Here is a 6,014-nt window from a genome sequence, read left to right as displayed (position 1 = left end):
AGAGAGAGAGAGAGAGAGAGAGAGAGAGAGAGAGATAGAGAGATGCATGCAAGAAATAAACAGAAACCATGATTTTATTGTAACAATTTATTCGGAAATTTAGAGTACGAAAAAATAAATCTTGAACAATTTTCGTTTAAGTATTAATAATTTTTTGCTATTACTAGGGCTACCCGAATATCAGGAACATATTTTGGCATAGAATTAATGAGTTGTAAATCTGTTGCTTGAGTTTTTCTAGCCACGTTGGTGTAAAAAATTTTTCTATTATTTAGAAAAATATTTGCAGAAATAGTTTTCCAGTTTCAGCCGTACGGGGTTATTACGAGGCATTAACTTATGCGTTTAGGTCAAGGAACTGACTTGATCAAAGAAATTATTTTAAATTACCTTACAGCTTCCATTTTCCTCGTTTCATTGTGTGATACAGATCGTCACATCCTATGGATATATATCTAATTTTCCAATTTGATCACTTCAGATTATTGTCATACATTTGTCCTCAAAGACTGAAATGTAGGTTTTCTAAATTCATATTAATAACATACTCAAGCAAATCTGATCTCGTAGTGTTCGAAATAACTCACTAAACCATAACTCTAGAATTTTTGGCTATTGGCTGTGATGTGTTTATATTAAACTATTAACTCGGGTGATTCACAACATCATACTTGTCTTGTTATAAAAGCAGAGTAAATCAGACTAGTCAGAAAAAATACGCCGGATATTTGTTATCTATGTTGTTCATTCTTATTCTTAATATTTGAGTAGTGAGTACCTCCAGGGTCGACTTTGTCTTCCATCAAATCGGCGTCGATGAAATAAGTATCGGTTGAACAATGGAATCGATGGCCTTGTGACAAAATTTGAAACTAACATAAAGTAGTGAGTACCGTCAGGGTCAACTTTACCTTTCATCCTTTCGTGGCCTATTATATAAGTACCAATTGAGCACTGACGTTGATATCATCGACTTACACCCTCCCCCAAATCGCTGCCTTTGTGCCAAAAATTATTGAAGTATTACTGAGGATCAAAGTATTACTCGATCAAAGAAATTAATTTAAACTACTTGGCAACTTCCATTTTTGTCGTTTCATTATGTGATACAGATCATCATATTCCATGGATGTATATCTAATTTTCCAATACCCATAAACAAAGGTTGTTTACTGCCATAGTTTTTAAATTTTTCTGCCACTATGATCTTATTAAATGGGAAAAGTTTTCAATAGGATTTCCCACTCCAAGTTTACATTAGATTATTGCTACACATTTGTCCTCAAAGATAGAAATGTAAAATGTTAGAGAAAAAAAAACCTAGTTGTTTCTTGCAATGAATACACCTAAAGCAAAATTGCTTTCATGGACACTTAAAATACTAATGAGAATCCCAAAATTACTACTTTGCTTGTGTAGACCCCAAAAATCTTATATGGACAATAGTTGAGAACCACTGGTCTAGCTTGACTGCGTTGCGATTCAATATACTATAGGGTGGACAATTATTCTTAACAATAGAAACATGTATTCCGCTATTCTTATGCATTCATCGCTTAGACATCCACCCTCAGAGTGATCAATAATCCATACCCCTTGAAACGAGCGTTACTGGATGGTATATCACAATCTAAAGAGAAGGAAACGAATATTAGTCATATCAATGCAAAAACAGAATTTCGATGCATGTCCATACAAATTTGTCGTAAAATTTGTCATAAATCTGTCAGTTTACTTCTTGCAGACACACTTATATGTGTATGTGGGTGCATGTACTTATGTTTATGTCTCCGTGTGCGCGTGCATGTGAGTGTGTGTGGGTTGGTGGTCTTTGGGGTTGGGTGTGTATGTGCGTGCGTGTGGGAGTGCATATTGTTATATATATATACACATGCATTTGTGCATGTGTATATGTACATGAGAGTTGCGTTGCGGGACTGCATGTATGTCTATGCATGTGTGCGTTTGAGCATGTGCTTGTGTGTGTATCTGGACAAATAGTTTACTTAATGGAGGTATGGAGAGACATGTATGTATGGAAGATGGCTACTTCCGTATATTTACGTATGCATTGCGTGTGTATGTGTGTATCCGTGTGCCTGTAGATTTGTAGACAAAAGATGGGATGGCTGGGCGAACAGAATAAGAGAGGCTTGTTTTACGGACAAAGAGATAGATAGACATACACACACAAGCCCACGCACACATGCACATACGCACATATATGCATACGCACATATACACACATACATATGTATGTATGTAGTCAGATAGATAGATAGATACATACATACATACATACATACATACATACATACATACATACATACATACATACATATATACATACATACATAGATAGATAGATAGATAGATAGATACATACATACATACATACATATATACATACATACATACATAGAAAGACATTTATATGCCTATAAGTGCATGTGTGTGTGCGTGTGTGCGTGTGTACCTGTGTGCATGTGTGTATGTAAGTGTGTGTGAGTTCGTGTGTGTTCTACTTGAACAGATGATTATACAAACAGGCTGATAAATATGCAAATAATTGACAGGCAAAGCAACAAACTGACACACAAACGGACAGATGGGCGAATAGCTGGACATCTATACAAATATAAAGATAGACAGACAACCAATCTCGGGCGATAGATATATTGATGGCATTAACATTCATGCATCATTAATATATAGCATTGTATATATTGCAAAGCTTTCGTCTAATATTTAGGCCTTTTTTTAAAGCAGTAGAGCACTTCATAATGTTAATTTATTCACATTTATCTTCTGAAAGCTGTTGTGAGTATGCATATATTACACTTATATTTCGACGTTCCTGCCTGTTCCGTAGTTTCATTACTTTCGCAAAAACAGAAATGAATAAATACATAAAAGCCAAAATAAAATCTACTGTGCTTCTACAAACTGCGTATTTGTGATTCAATGTGTATGATTACAAGACCGTTTCTTCCTCCGCTGGCGATTGCATACGTAAAAAAAATGAAACTTAAACTATCTGGTAAATCTGAAGATTTATGCAGATATCTATATCAACATCTGCATATATAAATTATGCTATTTCCAGGATATTTAGATGTGCAACTAAACATATATTTTATAGGCATATATACACACCCACATGGATTATTCTCGACGTTTTTCGACAGAGTTAATTAAAATACGTGTACTGTTAAGCATCTATATACAGAAATAAACTAGATAATATAACTATATTAAAATAAATAACTGTATTCTACTCTAGATTTTGAAACATCAATGTTTGTTTCATGTACTACATACATAGTCATTAGTAGAGAAAGAGAGATCTTATAATCATTCTTCTCTTATAGTATGCGTCTTTCTTATAAGAGAAAATGCTTAAGACACTACTAAGTTTTTTCTAGCTCTCTTAAGAGAAAACAAATTCATCAGAACAAAGATACTCACATTTTTTCGGGAAATAAATTCAAACGAATGAATAAAGTGGCATGCCGCGTTAAGAAGCTAAATATCCAATAGAGTCATACAGGCTCAAGTGTGGCTGTGTGGATTCATTCAACAACAAATTCTTCAAGGTTGTGCCCCAGCTTGGCCGCAGTTTAATGACTAAAGCAAGTAAAAGATAAACGATAAAAAGTTACGATATACAAATTCCGCCGAGGTCGACTTTGCCTTTCATCCCTTCGGAGCCGATAAATTAATTACCAGTTACATACAAAAATCTCGGGCCTCGTAGAAAAGGATAAAAGATACGATATATATATACATATATATAATGGTGTATATGAGTGTTGACATACCAGTAATAGACAGGATGGTCACACTAGGATGAATGCTCAGTAACAACAACAACAATAACAACAACAATCCTTTTGCTGTATACGTGTCATATCTGAAGAATCAACACACAAGCTTTGTGCTAGCAGGGCTGTTATTAAAGACATTTCTTAGCATTCTTCCATGTATGTCTCACGCCTTTGTTATAATAGATCCTTACTTTAGAGCATTGCCTGAAATTATTTTGAGAGCAGAAATATAAAATCCTAAAATCTTCAAAATCCCCAGATCTAATCATGTTCTTTCAAAGAGTTTTGCAAGCAGGTTAAATAAATTACATGGCATTTCATTGGTCTGTTTAATTAGATTCAGTTTCCTCCGACATATCACAAAGCATTCAAAGTATTTTATTCCAATTAAGATTTCACTTTCCTTGAACAAGTAATCTAACTAAAAAAACTAGAACAGTTATGCTTGACCAGAATATTAACATGGATTGGGAAGTACAGTTGTGTGAGTAAAATCTCAGTGGGAAGTAACCTGAGTTAGCGCCCTTTCTGAATAATTCCCCCAAATATCCCCACAAATATATGCACAACCCTAGATACACTTGGGTACTTGCGTATATGTGTGACATGCAAAGAAAGTGAGTGTATGTGTATGTTTTTGTGTGCGTGTGTGTATATGCATGTGCAAGTATGTGCGTGTGTCTATGCGTGAGAGAGAGAGGGAGAGAAAGAGAGTGGGAGAGAGTCCACGAGTGTATGCTTGTGTTCGAGCACAGGAAAGAGGGTGGAAGATGTCAAATGTTTGTACGACACGCATATGATACTACATCCATCCATCCATCCGTACATACATACATACATACATACATACATACATACATACATATACACGCACATGGATGGATGGATGGATGGATAGATGGATGGATGGATGGATGGATGGACGGGTAGATAGACAGATAGATAGATAGATAGATAGATAGATAGATAGATAGATAGATTGATGGATATAAAGTGGCCTACCGCATTAGAAGGAGCTAAATATCAAATGGAATCATAGAGTCTCACAGAAATCGAGGTACTTTTACTCCAAATATAGTGGAGACCGAAAAATATCTCATCCGTCTTTTTTGCAATGCAAGTTTTCAAATACATCTGAGCAGTAAACTGAAAAAAATCAGTCAACCAGATATATAAAAAATAACCGACTCTCAAGGATTGTTTAAGATTTATACATAGCAAGCAAAGAAGATAATTCTAATAAGATCAGTTGATCGAATGTTTTGGGACAATATAGATAATACAGATTGGAGTTGTTCTGGTCTTTTAGGCTAACTGGTGAAAACAGAAGATATGTTTCGGTCTCATTAGGCCTCCTCTTAGAAATATATTCTTACTCAGCAGGATTAAGACAAAGGAATGATGCTGTGTATGGATATCAATGCTCATTGCTTGGATAATGTTGTGACCTAAGTTTCTCAATTCATTATGTAACATTTGTTAAACCCAATGTATTTGTTTGTATACATTACTGTCTCTTGTGATATTTTTCTTCAGCCATAAAAACAAGCGCCCATTCTACTTAATCTATCACTTACTTTATATTAATAAGATAGCTGACCGTTTTTGTGGTAAAACAGTGAAAAACTGTTCCAAGCTGAAGCTCTCTCCTACAATACAATATTGCACAAATTCAAATTCTTCATCATTGCTTTTCTAGCAACAAGCATACTTTGTGTGTATGTGTTAATGTTTGTCACGTGTATTAGTTCAGGAGAATGGAAGTAAGAAATAAAATGTAATATTTCTGTCGGAAGGCGAGGTTTAGGAAACTGGTTCAACTCAGATAAATATATTAAACCATTTAGTTTAAGCTCTTGATAAAGAGAAGGATGTATTGCTTGGAGATAACTCCACATGAATCCTAAAAGTGTTTAATCTTCAGCAGGAAACTGAGATTTAAAATGTGTTTATTCTATTTATTTAAATTTATGAACTTATTTATGTCACGACTCTTCTCTACTTGTTCGAATACATGTGTGTTTATGTGTGTGTAAGGAGGGAGTGTGTGTAAGTGTGTTTGTGCGTGTGTATGTATGTATGTGTGCGTGTGTAAATGTATGCACATGTGAGATTGTATAAATGTATGTGTGTGTGTGTGTGTGTGTGAGTCTGTCCGTCTATATATATATATATATATATATATAT

At 34.6% G+C, this 6,014-nt stretch overlaps 1 long non-coding RNA gene across 2 annotated transcripts in view; it reads right to left on the bottom strand.

Moving 5' to 3' along the window:
• Nucleotides 1–78: 78 nt before the first annotated feature.
• The window catches only part of LOC106880380 (uncharacterized), a 23,574-nt gene continuing 17,638 nt past the window's right edge, over nt 79–6,014 (bottom strand). For both annotated transcript variants that reach the window (XR_008265369.1, XR_001410736.2), the window contains 2 exons: nt 3,469–3,627; nt 79–1,630 (listed from right to left, as the gene is read on the bottom strand). This is a non-coding gene — a long non-coding RNA (uncharacterized LOC106880380). The remainder of the gene's footprint in view (nt 1,631–3,468; nt 3,628–6,014) is intronic.

Source organism: Octopus bimaculoides, chromosome 13 (assembly GCF_001194135.2).
Source record: "Octopus bimaculoides isolate UCB-OBI-ISO-001 chromosome 13, ASM119413v2, whole genome shotgun sequence".
NCBI classification, from domain to species: domain Eukaryota; kingdom Metazoa; phylum Mollusca; class Cephalopoda; order Octopoda; family Octopodidae; genus Octopus; species Octopus bimaculoides.
This window is presented reverse-complemented; position numbering and strand designations above follow the sequence as displayed.